The 22646-nt window shown below is 43.6% G+C and overlaps 1 pseudogene; it reads right to left on the bottom strand.

Moving 5' to 3' along the window:
• Positions 1-12912: 12912 nt before the first annotated feature.
• On the bottom strand, positions 12913-15646 carry LOC129033014 (protein FRG2-like; annotated as a pseudogene).
• Positions 15647-22646: the final 7000 nt, after the last annotated feature.

The following is a 22646-nucleotide window of genomic DNA, read 5'->3' as shown; positions in this document are numbered from 1 at the left end:
CAGAGATCACCTCCCAGAACTGCCAGAGACGGGAGGGGCCAGACAGGCCAGGGCTGAGTCTCGGAGGCGCCGCAGCCCCCCTCGCACCCCGACCCTCATCCGCACCCCCATCCCTAGGCCGCCGTGTCCCTGGGGTCCACCCCGGCAGCCTCGCCAGCCGCCCAATTCCACCATCCCCGGCAGGGAGCCCGGGGCCGCAATGCAGGGACACCGCCCCCGCCACTGCCAACATCTTCCCCGGCCCCCGGCAGGCCCGGGCTGGGCCCTCAGAGCCCCGGCTGCCAACCTTGGCGCCGATCTGGTTCCCGCACTGCCCGGTCTGCGTGAGCACGAGCTCCCTCACGGCCAAGGCGGGATCAGGGCGGCAGGAGAAACGCAAGAAAGACGAGCAAACGAGCAGCGACCCAGCTCACCCGCTGCCAACGCTTAAATAGCCCCGCGCCCACCTCCCGCAGCCTGGGATTCGGCTCCCAGAATAAGCAACAGCTTTGCTTCCACACAGGTGCACCCACCTGTGAATCCCTTGGCGTTGAACGTCTGTTGGAGAGCGCAGGTGTCCTTGCGTGGTCCTTTTCCCGTTGGGGGAAGGTGCTCAGCTGGAGAACTTCCTCCTGCATCTTTAGTAAGACTAAATCCCGGGCCGGGCGCGGTGGCTCACGCCTGTAATCCTAGCACTTTGGGAGGCCGAGGCGGGTGGATCACAAGGTCAGGAGTTCAAGACCAGCCTGGCCAACATGGTGAAACCCCCATCTCTACTAAAAATACAAAAATTAGCCAGGCGCAGTGGCAGGCGCCTGTAATCCCAGCTACTCGGGAGACTGAGGCGGGAGAATTGCTTGAACTCAGAGGGTGGAGGTTGCAGTAAGCTGAAATTGTGCCACTGCACTCCAGCCTGGGTGACAGAGTGAGACTCCGTCTCAAAAAAAAAAAAAAAGACTTAATCTCTAGCTGAGCTGAAACTGAATTTTCCTCTCATGTGGGAGGGGAAGACTCTTGTTTCCATATTCACAGAGTGCCTTTGCACCTGTCCTAGATTGATGACATATTTTTGTAATTGATGAGTCTTTTCATCTATTAGGAGATCTGTGCTTAGGAAAGGCCTTCCGTATGTTAACTCAACAGGACTTAATTATAAGTTTTACTTTGGAGCAGTTCAAACCTGCAGTAAGCTATGGGTGTTAGAGATAGGCCTCTGATTTAGCTAGAGTCTTCTTTAGAGTAGGATTAGCCCTTTCACCTTTCCAGAGGACTGCGGTCTCCAGCAGAGTGAAGGTAATATTGGATTCTTAAAGCTGAGGACAGTTGGGATAGGTGAAAGATGGGCAATTGTCACTTTGCAGGCTTTTAGATTACCCAAACTGAGGAGTTATTTCTTCTGGTAAACATTTTTCAGATGGGGTGGGGAATGCCTCTATCTAACCAGTGAAGGTATCAGTAAGCATTAGCAAATATTTGAATCTCCTGCAGAAAGGCATGGGGGTAAATTAGAGTTGCCAGTTCTCACCTGGATAGGTTCCTCAACTTTGGACAGGTTTAACTGGAGAAGGAGAAAATTGCTGGCCGTTTGGGTCGTGTCAGGCACAGAGCTCACGGTGCTGAGTCACCTGTTTTAGTGTCTTGAAAAGATTTACCCCTATAAACAAATGAGACATTAACAGAAACAAAGAATCCCTTCTAGGGTGAAAAGAATCATGAAAGTGCTGAGTTATATTCCTATGACTGGTACTTGACATTAGTAATTTATTACCATCATTCAGCCAGCCCGAGGGGCCCTGGACTGAAATGCAATCCCTGGCCCATTTTTGTTCTTCTTCAGGGTATTCAGGCCCAGTTCTATGTATGCTGACCAGCACGCCCATAAGCTTCACTGGCCCTTTCAGTGCAGGGGCCTTGGCTGCAGCATCTACAAGGGTATTTCCTTTTACACAGTCAGTCTCTCTTTTGATGTCCTCTGCAATTAATTATAGTCACTTTTTGGCAGCAAAGCAGCACTCTAACAAGCTCAAAATCTGAATGATGTTGTATGGAAAAGCCCTTTGGGGTCAGAAGTCCCTACCCATTGCAAATTGCAGCATAAGCATGAAGCACTAAAAAATCATACTTGGAATCAGTGTAAATGTTAACTTTTAAATCCTTTCCCAACTGCAGGGGCCTAGTAAGTTCAATTAACTCAGCTTTTTGAGCTGAGGTCGAGGCCAGCAAGGCTTGTGCCTTGATTCTCTTGTGCTGACTACTAATAGCATATCTAGCTCTCCTGTTTTCCTGATGCATAAAACAACTTGCATCTGTTAACCACTCTGCCTTGGGATGGTCAAGGGGCTCATCTCTCTGAAGTCTGGCCCGCTAGAATAAATTCGTTTCATAACCTGTGACATGCTTTTGCTGTGTCCCCAGTCAAATCTTATCTTGAATTGTAGCTCCCATAATTCCCATATATCATAGGAGGGACCCAGTGGGAGGTAATTAAATCAGGGGATGGGTCTTTCCCATGCTGTTCTCATGACAGTGAATAAGCCTCATGAGATCTGATGGTTTATTTATTTATTTTTGAGACATAGTCTTGCTCTGTTTCTCAGGCTGGAGTGTATTGTCATGATGTTGGCTCACTGCAACCTCTGACTCCCGGGTTCAAGTGATTCTCCTGTCTCAGCCTCCCGAGTAGCTGGGATTACAGGTGCCTACCACCACCATGCCTGTCTAATTTTTGTACTTTTAGTATAGACGGGGTTTCACCATGTTGGCCAGGCTGACCTCGATCTCCTCACCTCAGGTCATCCACTGCCGTGGACTCCCAAAGTGCTGGGATCACAGCTGATGGTTTTATAAAGGGGAGTTTCCCTACACAAGCTCTTTTGCCTGCTGCCATGTAAGAGATGTGACTTTGTTCCTCACTTGCCTTCTGCCATGAGTGTGAGGCCTCCCCGACCATGTAGAACTATGAGTCAATTAAACCTCTTTTCTTTATAAATTACCCAGCCTCAGATATGTCTTTATTAGCAGCATGAGAACAGACTAATACAACCTGTATGCCAGAAAGGCTGGGAGCACCTGTGGACTCTGGCATATGAGTAGCTGGGTTTGTGGTTTGGCAGGCTTTAAGGGTTATGTCTGGAGTGTCTAGCAATAAGGCCTCATACTTTCATAAAGGTTCTCCTATTATCCACTGCTGCCCCTTAATTTCTAGGACCACCTTCCCTTGGTGTGGGGTCAAAAACCTGTAGGTGCTGTTCTAATGTTAGTTTATTAGCTTTGCCTACTAGAAAAGTCATAGCAGCAATAGCTCTAAGACATCAAGGTCACCCTGAGGCCACCTGGTCTATCTGCTTAGAAAATTAGGCTACTGGCCTTGGAATGTCCCCCAGTTTTGGGACAAGATTACCCAAGGCCTATGCCTTGCTTTTTGGTCACATAAAGAAAAAATGGTTCATCCAACTTGGGGACTCCCACAGCTGCAGCAGAGCCCAATTTCTCCTTGAGAGTATTGAAGATTTGCTTGCAGTTCTAATTATATTCTAGGAGCTCTAAATCTTTCCCTTTAGTGTATCATATAAAGGCTTGGCTACATGTCCAAATCTGGGCACCCATAAGCAGCAGTACCCAGCCATCTCCTAAAAAAGCCCACAGTCATTTGTTGGACTGGGACCCTTGGGTGACTAAAATAACTTTTTTATCTTCTAGGGATGTTAATCAGTTCCAGAGGTTAAGATAGATTCCAAATATTTAAGTCTTTGAGTCAAAATCTGAGCCCTGTATGGCGATACCCTATAACTGCAAGTTCCCAGGAAATTTACCAACTTAACAGTATTATTATTTGAGTCTTCTTTAGTTGGGCTAGCAATGAGCAAGTCACCTACATACTGAATAATTGTGTCCCTTTCCAATTGTAGATTTCTTAAGTCCTTAGCTAGGGCATTTTCAAATAAGTTGGGGCTATCCCAGAACCCTTCAGAGATGACTGCCCAGGTTAGTTTTGAGGCTGAATGCATATCTGAATCAGTCCATTCAAAGGCAAACATATTATGAATTTGGATGCATTGAGATGCAGAAAAATGCATCTTTCAGATTTAAGAATGTAAACCAGCTTGCATCCCCTGGGACTTGGTAAGTATAGGGGACAATGAGGTGTATGGAGACAACTGCATTTCTTAATGCTCCAAGGGTTCTGACTAATCTGTACTTGCCATTAGGCTTTTTATCTGGTAACATGCGAGTATTGTAAGGAGACTCTCATGGGCTTCATAACTCATATGACAAGAATTTGGCAATAAGGGGTTGAATTTCCCCTCATGCTTCTTGCCTTAAAATGTATTGTCACTTCTGAGGGCAGGAGAACTAGGCTGAAGTTGGATTTGAATGGGGGAGGTGTTTAGTGCGTTTCCCTGAGCCTGTGTGGCCCAAACCTCAAGATTTACTTGAGACAACACCTCAGGTGGTAAATGTGACAGCTCATTCTTAACTTCTTTTTTTCCCCTGAGGGATCAGGAACAAAACTAACCCTTTCTATGCTTTATGATCTGTGAAGGTGACCATGACTTGGTCTCCTGAGTCAATAAACCTCGCCCCAGTAAGAGGTCAGGCATTCAGACAGTACTAAAAAGGCAGGTGAGAAGCCCAGAGGCCCTGGAGGACAACTTAAAAGATACCAAAAGCTGTTATTTTGGGCTTGTCCATCATGAGAAGACAGGAGCCCATTGTACTGAATCAGGACAGAGTCATCTGCTCCCACCCCCAGTAAGAAGTTGATACTCTTACCTGCCACTTCAAGAGTCACCTGAGGCTCCTCCATCTCTCGATAGCTAATAGTCCAATGGGAGTGGCAGGAAGTATCAGGCCCTGCCACTTTCGAGTCTGCTGGACTCTGAGGATGGCTCCCTTGGAAGCACAGTACATTTCCTTCGGCAGTGGCTGACCTTCTTACAGAAGGCACATTGATTTATATCCAAGGCACAGTGGCCCAGAGGCACTGGGACTTTCACCTTCTCACTTCCTCTGTGAGGGCCAGGGGTTCAGGGGCTGCCTCTGAAGTGGTGGAGAGCACAAGGCTGCAGCTAGAAGCTGGGCCTCTTGCGAGATTTGCTTTATTTTATGTTGTCTCTGCCCTATTCCTGTGATGGAAAACTGCACACTCAAGTCTAAAATCTGATCCATGGGAGTCTGGAAGCCTAAGGCTGCTTTGGGCAGCTTCCTGCATATATCAGAAGCAGACTGGGCTGTAAAATAAACTGCTAGCAATGCCTGTCCTTTCTTGGAGTCAGGGTCAGTGTTAGTGTATTTCCTCAAAGTCTAAATTATCCACCCTTGTAATAAGGCTAGGTTTTCATCTTTTCCCTGAGTAATTTTCCAGACTTTATAAAAATTAAAAAGCTTTATCACACTTTTTTTTATTCCTTCAAGGAGTCAAATGATCATAATTTTTTATCCCACTTTCTATATCTCTCTATATCTCACTTTCTTCCTAATTCATTTGTCTTTTCTAGATTCTAGTTCTCTTTTGGGTCCTGATCAGGCACTGCTGTGCCTCCTACTTGATAGGTGTCATGTCCCTGGTTGCAGGCTGCCACCCTATTAGCATGTGCTCTGGCCACTCCCATAATGCACTGCTTTTCTACCATGCAGCAGGTAAACATAAATATATGCAAATCCTGCCTGGTCAAATCATACATCAAGGTTGGCCTCTTAAATTTGTCTATGAATTTTCCTGGAACCTCTGGAAACTGTTTCCTTGCATATGTCTAATTCAGACATAGAAAAGGGCACATGTACCTATATAGTGTCTCTATTATCATCTGTCACTTCCCAGAGCGGGCAAACATTCAACTTTGCCAGCTGATAAGAGGCCCCACTGCATGTTGTTCCGGTGAAGCTCGGGTGTTTCGAGAGTGGGGTATGTATGTAAGACAGGACTCGAAGGGCAGGGAGAAGATGATGACCGGACACTAGATAACCCTGGAAAACTAGAAGAAGTTAATAACATGTTGCACACCTCACCAGAACCAGAAGGGGTCTGACACTGTTCTTATGGGGTGCTCGGACTGACAGGGGGAGTTCAGCCCCAGCTAAGAAAAGCCTAATATTAAGAGGCACTTGCATTAAAAGGGTAATCAATTATGTGCCATCCCTATTTTGTCTTTTCCTCCATCAAACATATAGAAGCCCATTTTAATTTTTTATCCTGACCAAGCATCAGAGGAGCCTGTGTATAATGTATTTCCTCCCTCTTAGTTTCTCTTCTATAAAACAAATTAAGCTGCAAAAAAAGGAGTCAGACTGAACAGGGGAAATGGGAAAGCTATAACTTGTATATTGTAATGTGTTAGTCCATTTTCACACTGCTATGACAAAACTGACAACTCTTTCAGGAAAAAAGTGACATGCTGGGTTTAGAAAGTAGGGTCCAGCTGCCCTATACCAGCTCATCAAAGATGGCCTTATGGTTAAGAAATGAGAGAAAACTGTTAAGAAAAAGTCTCAGGTTCTCCATCTTGAGGCTAATTGTTTGCAGAGGGTTGTCATAAAAGAGGCTGTCACTAAACAGGCATATCTGATCTTATCAAGTAGGGCTGGTAAATACATTTCAACTTCTAATCATAATGATGGAGAGGTTACTGCTGATCTTTTCTGATAATTAAGGTACAAAAATACTAGGTTCCAAGACATCTCTTTTTTTCAGTGTCACTTGGACCAGTGGCAAATTAAATAAGCAGTCAGCTAAAAGTCAGAGGATCATTGAGAAAAGCAAAAGCTGAACAGTTTGGGGCCTCTTTCCTGGGGCCCTATAGGCTACTCCAAAACAGGTGGTGAGCAGAACGGTGACAAGACGCAGAGCACTCAGGAGAGGGACAGAGAGCACAAGGTGGACAGTCCAAAAAGAGAAAGCAGCAAACATCTTGTTTAGCCAAATACAATCTTCTCAATATTCCCCAGGGCCTCTAACCTTGTGGGCTTGGCTTCTAATCTGAGTATGACACCCCCAGTCTCTAACTTTGGGCTGAGTCTCTCACCCTAACATTATACGCTAGGGCCTCTCACTTAAGTAATAGTGGATAATCATTCTTGCCAACCTGAATGGCTTCACAACTCTAAAAGACAGCCCACTTGCCAGCTGATTGATTCTGTGTGGATTGTTTTCCTTGGAGTGGGGGTCTTGTCTTGGTGTCCCTTCATGGTGTTGCTGAAAGATGTTGCTGGAAAAGAGGGTCCTGATACAGACCACAAAGTAGGATTCTTAGATCTTGTGCAGGAAGAAATATGAGGTGAAAGAAGCAAGTTTATTAGAAATGACTCCATTAGAGTTGGACATCCTCAGAAAACAAGAGCAGGGATGCATTGTCTTTTGTTAGTGTCTGTACTTACAAGTAACTATAAAGAGAAAGAGTTATAATTAAACTTGGAAGGTGCAGATGTACTCACTAAAGTCGGGCTATTGGTTTTAACAACGACCATTAACCCGTTGACCTAAGCTAGCTCATTAATATTATCTTTAAGAAAAAATGCTGCACTCCTAGGACATTTATACATTTTTCAGGCTTGGTGGAAGATGTCTTGTATGGCCATAAATATTCTGCAGTTGTAATTTGTGGCCAGTAAAAAAATGTGGCTATTTTCAGACCATGAGTATTAACCTTGTAGATGCCTTGTGAGTACCTAGCTACTTAAGATAGAGTATTCTAGTCATGTTTACTAAACTAGAAGCTTGGTAACCACGAGTTTCTCTAACACAACAAGTCTACGCCTCAAGGAGAAAATGTATTTCTCAGGAATTTTGTGCATTTTGTTTGATGGAATTTGGTATGTTTACCAAAATGGCAGAAAAGAATGAAATTAGTCCTCAAAGATTTCTCAGGATTGGATATAAAGTAAACAAAATGATTATAGTTAATATGCAAGTTGACACAGTTGATATGCAAAAGAAATTTTGTTTGAAACACAATGAGATTTTTATTTGTGTTTATTATTATTATTATTATTTAGAGACAGAGTCTTGCTCCGTTGCCCAGGCTGGAGTGCAGTGCACCATCTTGGCTCACTGAAACCTCTGCCTCCCAGGTTCAACCAATTCTCCTGCCTCAGCCTCCCAAGTAGCTGGGATTACAGGCATGAATCACCACACTCAGCTAATTTTTGTATCTTCAGTAGAGATGGGGTTTCACTCTGTTGGCCAGGCTGGTCTCAAACCCCTGACAACAAGCGATCTGCCCACCTTGGCCTCCCAAATTGCTGGGATTACAGGCATGAGCCACTTCTCCCAGCCACAATGAGGTTTTAAAATAATTCTAACTGATTTCCTGCTGTTGAGCAGGGAGCTGAGCAAATTTGACAGATCATGGGCCTAAAGTAGGAGCAGACTGAGGACCAACTCTAGAACACATGTGATTAATTACAATTGAAACCAAATCAAATTTAATAAGGCTGTACCTCTTAGTTTCAAGATGTTTCCCCTCATTTTGAAATGTGGTGTTATTCAGTGGGAGAGAAAACTAGTGTTTATCTCCAGAGTAAAGAACAGGGTTCCCTGCAGGGATTGATTGAGAGCTAAGGCTCAGGATTAAAAATCCTTCTTTTTTCCACTTATAAACTAAAAATTAATTTCTAAGCCCCTATTGACTAAATGAACCCCTCTTCTTGGATAAGGACATTCCAAAGTTAACCTGAAAAGCTAGTTCAAGCCATGGGTCACACATGCCTCATTATACTCTCCTCGCTTTGGTTTTAATTTTAATTTTTAATTTATTTTTGTGGGTACATAGTTGGTGTATATATTTATGGGTGTATATGACATACTTTGATACAGGCATGTAATGAGTAATGCATAATAAAAAACAGGGTATCCGTCCCCTCAAGCATTTATAGCTTGTTTTATAAACAATCCAATTAAAATAGTATTTTCGTTTTTATAAAATGTATAATTAAATTATTTTTGACTATAATCACCCTGTTATGCTATCAAATACTGTCTTATTCTTTCTTTCTAACAATTTTTTGTACCCATTTAGCATCCCCACTATCCCCCGTTTCCCCCACTGCCCTTCCCAGCTCTAGTAACCATCTCTATCTCTATGACATCAATTGTTTCTAATTTTAGCATCCACAAATAAGTGAGAACATGTGACAGTTGTCTTTCTGTGCCTGACTTATTTCACTTAACATAAAGACTTTCAGTTCCATTTATGTTACTGTAAATGACAGACTCTCATTCTCTCTTATAGCTGAGTAGTACTCCACTGTGTATATGTACCACATTTTCTCTATCCAGTCATCTGTTGATGGACATTTTGGTCTCTTACAAATCTTGGCTATTAGCAACATTTGTTTTTGACTGACTTCTGGTTAAAAGCCACCTTAATTGGGGTGAAATGGTATCTCATTTTAGGTTTGATTTGCATTTCTATGATGATCATAATGTGGAGCACCTTTTCATTTGCCTGTTTGCCATTCGTATGTCTTCTTTTCATAAATGTTCATTTAAGTTTTTGTCCACTCTTTAATTGGATTACTACAATTTTTTCTATAGAAAATTTTGAACTCAATATATTGTAGTGTATTAGTCTGTTTCTGCACTGCTATAAAAAAACTGAGACTGGGTTATTTATTTATCTATTTATCTATTTATGTATTGAGATGAAGTCTTGCTCTGTCACCCAGGCTGGAGTGCACTGGCACGATCTTGGTTCACTGCAACCTCCACCTCCCGGGTTCAAGCAGTTCTCTGCCTCAGCCTCTTGAGTAGCTGAGATTACAGGCACCCACCACCATGCCCAGCTAAGTTTTGTATTTTTAGTAGAAACGGGGTTTCACCATCTTGGCCAGGCTGGTCTTGAACTCCTGACCTCGTGATCCACCTGCCTCAGCCTCCCAAAGTGCTGGGATTACAGGCATGAGTCTCTGCGCCTGGCGAGACTGGGTAATTTATAAAGGAAATGGTTTAATTGAGTCACAGTTCCACATGGCTGGAGAGGCCTCAGGAAACATACAGTCATGGCAGATGGGGAAGCAGGCACCTCTTCCATGACAGCAGGTGAGAGAGCATGTATGTGAAGCAAAGGGGGAAGAGCCCCTTATAAAACCATCAGGTCTCATGAGAACTCACTCATTATCAGAAGAACAGCCTGGGGGAAACCACCCCCATGATCCAATCACCTTCTACCAGGTCTCTCCCTCAACACCTGGGGATTACAATTCAGTATGAGATTTGGGTGGGGACACAAAGCCTAACCATATCAGGTAGCTATTAATTGCTTTTCAGATGGGTAATTTACAAATATTTTCTCCCATTCTGTGGGTTTTCTCTTCACTTTGTTTATTGTTTCCTTCACTTTAAAAAAGCTTTCTGACTTGCTGTAATTCCATTTGTCTATGTTTGCTTTGGTTGTCTGTGCTTATGGGGCATAATTTAAGAGAGTTTTGCCCAAACCAATGCCCTAAAGAGTTTCCCCAATGTTTTCTTGTAAAAGTTTGATCGTTTGAGGCGTTAGGTTTAAGTCTTTAATTCATTTTAATTTTTGTATATGGCGAGAAATAGGGTTCCAGTTTCATTCTTCTGCCTATGACTTGCCAGTTTTCCCAGCCCTGTTTGTTACAGAAACTGTCTTATTTTTTGTTGTATGTTCTTGACACTTTCGTTGAAAATAAGTTTAGTTTAGCTGTATGAGTTTGTTTCTAAGTTCTCTATTTCATTCCATTTGTCTTTATGGCTGTTTTTGTTCTAGTGTCATGCTGCTTTAATTACTATACCTTGATAGTGACCAGCAGGCCCCCTTGCAGAGGGCAAAGCAACGTGGAATCCGAAATCACGCTCGGGTCGCCCTGAGTGTGACTCCGGTGTGGACGGGGCTGGCCGGCTCTCGCTCCATTGCAGGGCTCAGCCCGGGGATGTGTGGTCTGCAAACCACGTGGGTGAAAACGGACGGCTCTTTGGTCTTCCGGGAAATCGCCCATTCCCTGGGAGTCGGAATTCGTCAGAATCTCTCCCAGGCTGGCGCTCCGGAGGGACGGTGAGCGCCCCGCGGGCCGACGCCGCTGTGGGCCCAGCCCTTAGCCCGCCCTGGGCGCTGAACCGCTGCCGTGAGTTTCGGGCTCCTGGAGCTCCTGGAGGCAGAAGACCGCTTTCCTCTCTTCCTCGCTCCCTCTGTCCCTCGCTCCGTCGCTCCGTCTCTCCGTCTCTCCTTCCCTTCCTTTCTTCTATCTTTCCTGCGTCTCTTCCTCCCTCTCTCTCTTTTCTCCTTTCCAGTGTCCCTGCCGCTGTCTTTTCCTCTCTCCATCTTTCCCTCTCTCGCTGTCTCTGTTTTTCTTCTCAACTCTATTTTCTCAACCTTATATGATTCTATTGTATCTGTGTTATTGTTATTTGTCGCAAATGTACTTTGCAACAAAGTACATTTCGTTAAGATATGTACATTCCTATTTAGACACGTTAATTAGGTATGTGCATTTGTTTAATAGACGTAAGGCTGTTTCAGACTTATTCTACAGCATAGTTTAAGCATGATTTTTATAAGCACTGACAACCCGAAAATTGTGTGACTCACATGCCTGTGATTTTTTTCTGTTGCACTGGTCTTGAACAAAAGCTCTATATCTGCAACTTATATCTGTGTATTATCATTGAATTGGCCCCGTTTACTGGAGTGACAGAACACTATTGCCTGACTACAACAAGAGCTATGGGCTGTGGGGAGGTCAGAGTTAGGATGACACAGAAATAAAGATAAGACATTCTCTTTTTCACATCTATAGTAAATACTAATTCCATATGAAAGTAAGACAAAATTATCCTGAAATTTAAAATTCCAAACAACATCAATGTACATTTTATTATTACATATAATGAAAATTATAAAGCAATCAAATAATTAAAATAAATAATGAAAGATTGACCTCAATATAAAATACAAGTAGAATATATGTTAAATATAACAAAATACACTTTATTGTAGTATATTATGAAATCCCCATATCCTGCAATACAATACAATCAATTGAAATGTGTAACATACAATAGGATTTAAATTTAGGATGGTTATACTGAAGAAAACATGAGGCAGGTGAATAAATGAGTACAATCATTTACCATTTAATATATCGTTACTTAATTGTTTTGTAAAAATATTAAAAGTAAACACCTTGCATGGTAATTTTACTATAATTATATCAAACTTTAAAATGTGTAATCATTTTTCCACAGCGAGTGCTATTAATGTTTTTTGGATATTAGTACTTCATGGGTTCAGGCTAGAAGAGTGAGAGCCTACAACCTATTCTGAAATAAAAGAGGAGCAATTTCTTGGTAAGGTGGCTCATGCCTGTAATCCCAGCACTTTAGGAGGTCAAGGCAGGCGTATCACTTGAGTTCAAGACCAACCTGGCCAACGTGACAAAACTCTGTCTCTACTAATAATACAAAAAAACAAAAATAGCCAGGCATGGTGGTATATGCCTGTAGTCCCAGCTACTTGGGAGGCTGAGGCATGAGAATCATTTGAACCCAGGAAGTGGAGGTTGCAGTGAGCTAAGATTGTGTCACTGCATTCCAGCCTGGGTAACATAGCAAGACGGTCTCAAAAAAAAATTATATTTACTTTTCTTTTCTACAATCTAAAATATGCAAACTCATATGACCACATTCTAATATTTTCCTGATTACATAGAAATGCATGACTGTCATCAGACCTCCATATCTAACATGAAATATAAAATTTGTCTATAGCATCGGCCTTTTACAAAATGCAGAGCTTACCATTCTGATTATATTGTTCAAATTTATTTCCTATGATTTCTTCATGTGCTGTCATTTATTAACACAGTGCATCTAATATTGTCGCTGCTGGTCATCTAGAAAAATCTGAGCAGTAGCAGGTCGTTGTTCTCATTCCCAGAGCTGCATCCTCTGCTGAATAGGGTCAGGGTCCTCTCAGCTCAAGCCTCATCTGATCCACTGACACTCTCAGTTACATCATGCCCAAAAAAAGGGTGAGCTTCTCTATTCAGTCCTCTATCCCCAGGACCAGACAGTGTGGCTGAGACAAGCCAACCCTCAGCAGGTAAGACTTAAGCTCCCTGGGTGGCAGTGGCATAGAAGGTCTGCATCTGGGCACAGAGAGGCCCCCAGATCCAAGTCAGCAATGTGAGCTGCTCTCAGGTCAGTGGAAAACGGAACTGCTGTGCCCACACCTGGGCTAGATCTTGATAAATAGCCTCCAACATAGCTCCAACAGAGGTCACCAAGCTTTTTCCAAGTGCCGGTCATTGGACTCCTAGGGCCCCAGACCTGTGCCACTGGCTGTGCCCAGTGCAAGCCCTCAAATGTCCCCTATGGTGGGCATCACAGGTCTCCTGGATTTCACTGTAGTGCACAACAGTGGAGGACTTTGATTTTTTTTTTTAACGTCAAGCTGCATTCCTCTTCTGAACAGTTCCCTGCAGAGAAAGCATGTGAGAGACTCACCAGAGGAGTCCCCACAGGCCCTCATTTCCAGAACCTCCTGTGCACCCAGGTGAACCCCACTTGTCTCTCCCACTTCTTCCTGTCCATCTCAGCACTGGAATGAAGTGAGGCTGAACCCCTTGTGAGTCCCCAAATATTCTCAGAGCTAAGATCTCAAAAATTTACTTGTCACTAAGAAACTCCCTTCCTGCTGAAGACATGTATAAAAGTTTCCTGATTATTTGCCCTTTGGGGCCACAAAAAACAAACAAGCAAACAAACAACAAAAACACCACCATTACCAAGAAAAAACACCAAGATTCTACCTGCTCTGTCTTGGCAGCTGTCCTTGGAACTGATTTTTCTTTTCCTGAAGTTTCCCCAATATGAGCTGGACTCTGGTTCTGTGAATACAATGAGAGTTTGAAAAAGTGCCTCCAACTGAACACCCTGAAATTCCTAGTCCCTCCTGGACACACAGGAGCTCAGGTTACCACCAAACCCCAGCTCTCTTCTGTTCTCCAGTGTCCAGGATCTGTACAGCCCTAGCTGCCAAGGAGCTCCCAGTTTGCTTGCCAGGGGAGCCTGTGTTGCTGCCCTGTCCCTTCTCACCTTTAAAGAGCCAAATGTTACCTAATCTAGTAGTGCTGTTTCTGGCTTTGGGCTTGGTCTCCTGGGACTTCTCCTCCTCTTTCGGATTTTTGGATTTGGCTCTAATCCTACTGCAAAAGAAAGCTTAGGTGACTCACCTCTCCCTAGGCGGGGTCCCATTTTCTATCTCTGATGCATTTTTGCGGATCAGTCTTTCAAGTGAAGCTCTTTTGCCAGCGTCATGAGTGAACACGTTTCTCAAAGTCCCCTGAGGGCGCTAAGCCATTTCCCATCCCCAATCTCAAAATAAAACCCTACCAAAGACACATAGCTCAGTATCCCCGATTCCAACCCTCCTTCCGGCCTCCACAGGAGCAGCCCAAGGCCTTACCTTGCCTTTGTGTGTGCTTCTCACTGGAATGGGAAGAGGCGGTCTTGCCTTTTCCTTTGAACGTTTCTTCTCATCTGAGCCCTTTCCTGTAAAGGAGATCTGCTGGAAAGCGGGCTGGTCAGTGGAGCACTGGATGGAGGAGCAGTGGAGATCGGCGTCTTCATTTCCCTTTCCCGTGTTGAAGCTCAAGGGAAAGGTGCGCTGTCTTATCCCTCTGCTACTTAAATTGTAGAGACCCTTCTCTACTATCTTACACGTCCAAATGCAGAGTGTGGGTTTGTCGGCTGGACCTGCCTTTTATAGGTCCCTCGGTTGGGCGTGGTTTACTCTTATTGGCTGAACAGGTTTCTCCTTCCTGCCACTCATTAGAGCCTCAATAAGAAGTTTCTTGCTGTAGTTCTACTGGGGACCTAGACACAGTTAAGGGGAGACATTTTCAGGATCCTTTCATAGTGATAAGAAACAAAGAACCGGGAGCACAGGGATCAGAAGATCGGGGAATCATTTCTCCCGATTTCTGTCCCATTTCCTACCTGGAAGGATTTATGATCCTGTTCACCTTTCAAGATGCAGAAATAAACATACCTATATTGATATATGTTATATGTTTTGCACAGAAGATAATTTATTATAGTGTTAAAATTATATACATAGATATTATAATTTCTCAAATGCTTGGAAACAACAAATGTCAAGATATGGTTGACTGTATTAGATCCATACATATACGATGAAATAAAACTGCAGAGAAAAAGTAAATACCAAATAAAATGGCCCTTCCTACCTAAAAAATGGGGAAGATAATTAGATCAAACGCACCAAAATTGAATTGATTAGATTACAGCCGGATGTAACCTAATCAGCTCCTATTTCCTGAGGTAGCAAAAAGTCTAGGTGGAAAAACTTTCCCCCTTTCTCACCCTGCCTCAGTCATCCTGGGAGCGCCGCTGTGTTCTGTGGAATTTACCCAGCCTCCCTAATAAAGATGGACCTGGTCCCAAACAGGTCACCCAACTGATCACAAGAAAAACAGCCTAGATTCTGAACATCAGCTCCTGTCTTCACACTGCAGACACCACCTGAATCCCATCAAAGCCCACGTTGTTTCTCAACATCCACCATCAAGACGGATTCCGGGGCAGCCTCTCAAAATTGCTTCCGTGAGACGGGCAAGGTGTGGTGGAGCTCCAGGTTCAGAACAGCTGCCTCATCCCTTCCTACTGCGGCAGAGTCTGCCTCTGCATGTCGGAGCCCTCCAACTGTAGAAGGGTTAGTTCATGTCCCAGCAAGTGTCCCCTAAAAGGACCTTCTCGTCTCCCCCTTTGCTGAGGAAAGCAGCAGGAATGAGACCTTCTACGTTAGGGAGTACTCAGCCTCCAGTCCCAAATGACTTGATTGACTGATGAACTGATTCCCTGAGGAGGAGAAAGACGCGGGGAAGATACTGTATTGGGTGAATCTGTTTTCCCAGCTGTGCTGTCTGTGCAAATAGTGGAACCAAAAAAAAAATTAGTGGTCAACAGACACTGCCTAATGAAATTGTCTGAATTTAAATGGAACTTATCATAAAATAATCATATAGTATCATATCATATAAAATTTATTTGACATAAATAAATTTTGATATACTATGATATCATAATATTGTATAAAATTTTATCAGGTAATTTTATAAGAAAGTTAAATTTTGTAGTAACATTAACATCTAAACTTAATAGAAAGCTAGAAAAATTATCTGCTCTTGTTTAAATGACTGCTTTTTGGATAACTCTGTAAAGGGTCTGAAGAGGGGTCTGCTACTTACTTGATAAGACTTTGACTTCTAAATCCTTGCTGTTTTTAACCAGTGCTCTCCCAAGATATGAGAATATTTTACTCTAAGAAAGCATTTTCATAGATACCATAATAGGAACTTTGTTCATTTCAGTTAAATTATTATAACATATTGGTTATTAATAGTTTATGTACTACTACTCTCCCCTAAATTTTATTTTGAAATCTCTAGTGTAACAGTCTTCCTTCCTTCCTTCCTTCCTTCCCTCCCTCCGTCCCTCCCTCCCTCTCCAGTTTGGCCAGAAAGTGTTTAGGTTACACATAAACCATCACTGTAACAGCCAGCCTTACTTCCTTCCTTCCTTCCTTCCTTCCTTCCATCCCTCCCTCCCTCCCTAACCCCCCCACCCCAGTTTGGCCAGAAAGTGTTTAGGTTATACATAATCCATCATTGTAACAGCCTGCCTGCCTGCCTGCCTGCCTTCCTTTCTTCCTTCCTTCCTTCCCTCCCTCCCTCCCTCCTTCTCCAGTTTGGCCAAAAGTGTTTAGGTTACACATAAACCATCATTGTAACAGCCTGCCTGCCTGCCTGCCTTCCTTCCTTCCTTCCTTCCTTCCTTCCTTCCTTCCTTCCTTCCTTCCTTCCCTCCCTCCCCAGTTTGGCCAGAAAGTGTTTAGGTTACACATAAACCATCATTGACTAGAGACTGTTCATTTGAATTTAGGTGATGCCCTATGTCTATTCACAGTGTGTGTAGATATTTAAAATTACACTCAGCTTGGGAGAAAAGAACATTGAGTAGTGGGAAAAAGTCTCACCCACAGCTGTTATACTAATGTACAGACAAATGTCTGGAAAAGATAGCATGTTTTCAAATATTTTCATCTCTTTGTCAGTCTCTGCCAAATAGACCCTCAGGGGCTCTCTCTGTCTCTTGGATGAACACTCTCCTGAGGGCTTGGAGACATCCACCGTATGAGTTAACCACCCACTGCAGATTTAATAAATGTTCAAATAAATGAGATTGAATGAAAAATAAAACACCTCAATCTGACTATTCTTTTATGCTTTTCTCCCAGATGTGCACTGATCCATTACTTACAACAAACTTGGACTATAAATTCTTGCATTTATATATGCTGGGAGTTCTGAGTCAGACTTCATCTGAATAATTTTGAGAGTATCTTGGGGGTAAAAGAGATGAAAAATTACATGTTCTTCTGGAGACTATTATTGTATCAGTTATTATTACTGCACTTCATTCTCCTTCTACCAGTCTCTCCTCTGTGACCATTTTTATTACACAATTGTTATTATTATTATTTAACTTTCTGAGTACTAAGTGTGTGCTATGGTGTAGTACGTGATGCAAATAAAACATCCTTCTTTCTCGGGGTTTCCAATGTAAGTCATCAAGTTCAATATTTAGTCATTAGTGTTCTTTTACGTATACACATACAAGTACACACACTACACAAATACATATAGGTACAAATATAGATGTATCTATACCAATAAATTAAATAATTGCCAACTCATGCACTACTTCTCTGCCTAAAAAAGACAATTTTTTAAAAAGCATACATGACAAGTCTTTAATAGCAATTTTAAATCACAGAAACTATTTTTATATTTCTATTTTTTATACAGAATTCAAAGTAATTAAAGAATTTCATGATTTTTCTCTACAGATGGCCTTTGGTACTACTACCACATATTACCAAAGTGCCTCATCTATCGGACAGTCTCCTCTGATCGTTTAAAACTAGAAAACTGGACAACGCAAAGGCTTTAGCAGATAACTGAAGTGGACTGGTAAACTAATACACGTGAACTTCATAGAATTTGGATCTAGATTGAATGTCTATCAAGACTGTTAGAGGAGGGATATTTGTATAATTGGTTAATAGACCAAGAAAAGACACCATTTGGTAGAGCTTTTACACATTAATTGGCTAATACAGGGGCTCATGTGAGGTGTATGTGCCCAAAGGCATGTTTTATTTTCCTGGTAATTAGTAGGGTCAAATGGACTTTATTAAAACTAGTCTAAATGTCAGGCAAGCAAAGAGAAGTAGTGGGTCATATGGTTATAAGAGCAGATAGAGACAGAAAGTTGAGTCACCAGACTGGCAATCACAGAGCCAGACACTTGGTTTTATCTGACGATAGTTTCCTGAACTCAGACCCAGTCCTGCCTGAGGCCCGAACTAAGACCCAGTTCTGTGCATGCAGAGACACTGTGTTCGGCTGCCCTAATTCCACCATAAGTTTCTGTCATATGCCCTCAATAGTTACGGTAATTTAAAAAATGTCTACTGTTCACAGCATAAGAATCCAAAAGAAGGAAAGCTGAGAAGTAGAGAAGGAAGGAGAAAAAATAAAAGGAAGAGGGGGAAAGATAGAGGGAGAGAGGGGGAGACAGTGGCTGTAAGCAGGTAAGATGGGATATTAGAGTATCTGGAGGATCCGTCAAACGGAATGACAATGTAAGATTAAAACATGGAGATACAGATTTATTTTAATTACACCAGTAATTTTGAACATACTCGTTATAAAACTTTGAAATGAATAAAAATAGTCTTCAAGATATTTTAAATAAACTTTATTTTTTAGAGCTGTTTTAGGTTCCCGGTAAAACTGAACACAAAATCCAGAGAGTTTCCACAAATCCCCATCCACATCCATGCGTCTAAATTTGCATGCGTCTCCCCTCCCACTGTCCACATCCTGTAGCAGAATCTAAATTTGCATGCGTCTCCCCTCCCACTGTCCACATCCTGTAGCAGAATCTAAATTTGCATGCGTCTCCCCTCCCACTGTCCACATCGCGTAGCGGAATCTAAATTTGCATGCGTCTCCCCTCCCACTGTCCACATCGCGTAGCGGAATCTAAATTTGCATGCGTCTCCCCTCCCACTGTCCACTCCCTGCAGCGGAATCTAAACTTGCTTGCGCCTCCCCTCCCACTGTCCACTCCCTGTAGCGGAATCTAAACTTGCATGCGCCTCCCCTCCCACTGTCCACTCCCTGCAGCGGAATCTAAACTTGCATGCGCCTCCCCTCCCACTGTCCACTCCCTGCAGCGGAATCTAAACTTGCATGCGTCTCCCCTCCCACTGTCCACTCCCTGCAGCGGAATCTAAACTTGCATGCGTCTCCCCTCCCACTGTCCACTCCCTGCAGCGGAATCTAAACTTGCATGCGTCTCCCCTCCCACTGTCCACTCCCTGCAGCGGAATCTAAACTTGCATGCGTCTCCCCTCCCACTGTCCACTCCCTGCAGCGGAATCTAAACTTGCATGCGTCTCCCCTCCCACTGTCCACTCCCTGCAGCGGAATCTAAACTTGCATGCGTCTCCCCTCCCACTGTCCACTCCCTGCAGCGGAATCTAAACTTGCATGCGTCTCCCCTCCCACTGTCCACTCCCTGCAGCGGAATCTAAACTTGCATGCGTCTCCCCTCCCACTGTCCACTCCCTGCAGCGGAATCTAAACTTGCATGCGTCTCCCCTCCCACTGTCCACTCCCTGCAGCGGAATCTAAACTTGCATGCGTCTCCCCTCCCACTGTCCACATCCTGCAGCGGAATCTAAACTTGCATGCGTCTCCCCTCCCACTGTCCACTCCCTGCAGCGGAATCTAAACTTGCATGCGTCTCCCCTCCCACTGTCCACTCCCTGCAGCGGAATCTAAACTTGCATGCGTCTCCCCTCCCACTGTCCACTCCCTGCAGCGGAATCTAAACTTGCATGCGTCTCCCCTCCCACTGTCCACTCCCTGCAGCGGAATCTAAATTTGCATGCGTCTCCCCTCCCACTGTCCACTCCCTGCAGCGGAATCTAAATTTGCATGCGTCTCCCCTCCCACTGTCCACTCCCTGCAGCGGAATCTAAATTTGCATGCGTCTCCCCTCCCACTGTCCACTCCCTGCAGCGGAATCTAAATTTGCATGCGTCTCCCCTCCCACTGTCCACTCCCTGCAGCGGAATCTAAATTTGCATGCGTCTCCCCTCCCACTGTCCACTCCCTGCAGCGGAATCTAAATTTGCATGCGTCTCCCCTCCCACTGTCCACTCCCTGCAGCGGAATCTAAATTTGCATGCGTCTCCCCTCCCACTGTCCACTCCCTGCAGCGGAATCTAAATTTGCATGCGTCTCCCCTCCCACTGTCCACTCCCTGCAGCGGAATCTAAATTTGCATGCGTCTCCCCTCCCACTGTCCACTCCCTGCAGCGGAATCTAAATTTGCATGCGTCTCCCCTCCCACTGTCCACTCCCTGCAGCGGAATCTAAATTTGCATGCGTCTCCCCTCCCACTGTCCACTCCCTGCAGCGGAATCTAAATTTGCATGCGTCTCCCCTCCCACTGTCCACTCCCTGCAGCGGAATCTAAATTTGCATGCGTCTCCCCTCCCACTGTCCACTCCCTGCAGCGGAATCTAAATTTGCATGCGTCTCCCCTCCCACAGTCCGCATCCTGCAGCGGAATCTAAATTTGCATGCGTCTCCCCTCCCACAGTCCGCATCCTGCAGCGGAATCTAAATTTGCATGCGTCTCCCCTCCCACAGTCCGCATCCTGCAGCGGAATCTAAATTTGCATGCGTCTCCCCTCCCACAGTCCGCATCCTGCAGCGGAATCTAAATTTGCATGCGTCTCCCCTCCCACAGTCCGCATCCTGCAGCGGAATCTAAATTTGCATGCGTCTCCCCTCCCACTGTCCGCATCCTGCAGCGGAATCTAAATTTGCATGCGTCTCCCCTCCCACTGTCCGCATCCTGCAGCGGAATCTAAATTTGCATGCGTCTCCCCTCCCTCTGTCCGCATCCTGCAGCGGAATCTAAATTTGCATGCGACTCCTCTCTCACTGTCTACATCCTGTAGCAGAATCTAAATTTGTTCCAATCAGTGAAAGTACAATGACTAGTCTTGTCTTGTTGGGGATTTTTGCATACACACTCATGTGAGACATTGTTATGCAGTTTTCTTTTATTGTAATATCATTGTGCTGTTTTAATATTAGCCTCATTGAATGAGTTAGGAAGTATTCCCTCTGATTCTGTCTTCTGAAAAAGATTGTAAGGAATTGTTATAATATTTTTCATAAATGTTTGGTAGATTCTACCAGTGAACCCATCTGGGACTGGTACTTTACATTTAGGAAGGTTATTAATTATTGATAGTATTTCTTTAATACATAAGAGTTATTCTGACTAGCTATTGCTTGTGTCAGAATCTAGCAAATTTAGATTCTGCTACACTATGTGGACAGTGGGAAGGGAGACGCGTGCAAATACGTGTGTTTTCAAACTCATTGACTGTCATCATTGAGACACTGAATTTTCACCATATTGTTTAATTTGCTACTACTTAAAGTTATTATCTCTTCTGCAAATTCATTTTTTAAAAAGATTGACAATCTAGAAACAAAGCAGAATTTTACTTTATGTGGAATTAATAATCAGTTTTGGCTAGATTAATTAAATGCAGTATCTGTAAGACTTTCATTAAAATTAAAATTAAATCATTAAAATTTAAAAATGTTGGGCCGGGCGCAGTGGCTCACGCCTGTAATCCCAGTACTTTGGGAGGCCGACGCGGGCGGATCACGAGGTCAGCAGATGGAGACCATCCTGGCTAACACGGTGAAACCCTGTCTCTACTAAAAATACAAAAAAAATTAGCCGGGCGTGGTGGCGGAGCCTATAGTCCCAGCCATTCGGGACGCTGAGGCAGGAGAATGGCCTGAACCCGGGAGGCGGAGCTTGCAGTGAGCCGAGATCGCGCCGCTGCACTCCAGCCTGGGCGACAGAGCGAGACTCCGTCTCAAAAGTGAATAAATAGATAGATAGATAGATAAATAAATAAATAAATAAAAAATGTTGAAGTCAGGCAGACTTATAAAGCTATCCTATAATTTATGTGTCCTTTTGTCTATTATTTCAAATATGTATTTAAGTATTATAGCCTTTTTCCTACAAACATATATATATATATCTAATATGTAAAACAAATAAAAAATGGAGTTTTTCTGATGAACACAGAAGAGGCAACTTAAAAGACACTTCCCCAGTTTACTGATACAGTTTACTGATACAGTTACTGATCCTGTAACACCTCTACAGAATGTCATTGTTCCTTAGAACAGTACAAAACCCACCATCCTATTGTTTCTGAACTGTACCCATTTCTTTATATGCCTCTTTCTGAACCATTTTCTTATCAAGACTGATGGTTCTTTGTTACTGAATGAAAAGAATACACAAGAAAGAACTGCATTCCGCTGCTATTTGAATTTTCTTATGTTCATGCAATTGATGTATTGCGGGCGAACAGAAATCTGACTTTCCTTTTTGCTTTGCTGTACTAAGTCACCCACGCTTTAGCCTATGTAGAGCTGTGTTAAAAGAAAAATCTTAAATTTAACAGAATTTAATCAAGCAAAGAACGATTCACAAATTGGGCAGC

The sequence above is a fragment of the Pongo pygmaeus genome, chromosome 2, assembly GCF_028885625.2.
Source record: "Pongo pygmaeus isolate AG05252 chromosome 2, NHGRI_mPonPyg2-v2.0_pri, whole genome shotgun sequence".
Classification (NCBI taxonomy): Eukaryota; Metazoa; Chordata; class Mammalia; order Primates; family Hominidae; genus Pongo; species Pongo pygmaeus.
This window is presented reverse-complemented; position numbering and strand designations above follow the sequence as displayed.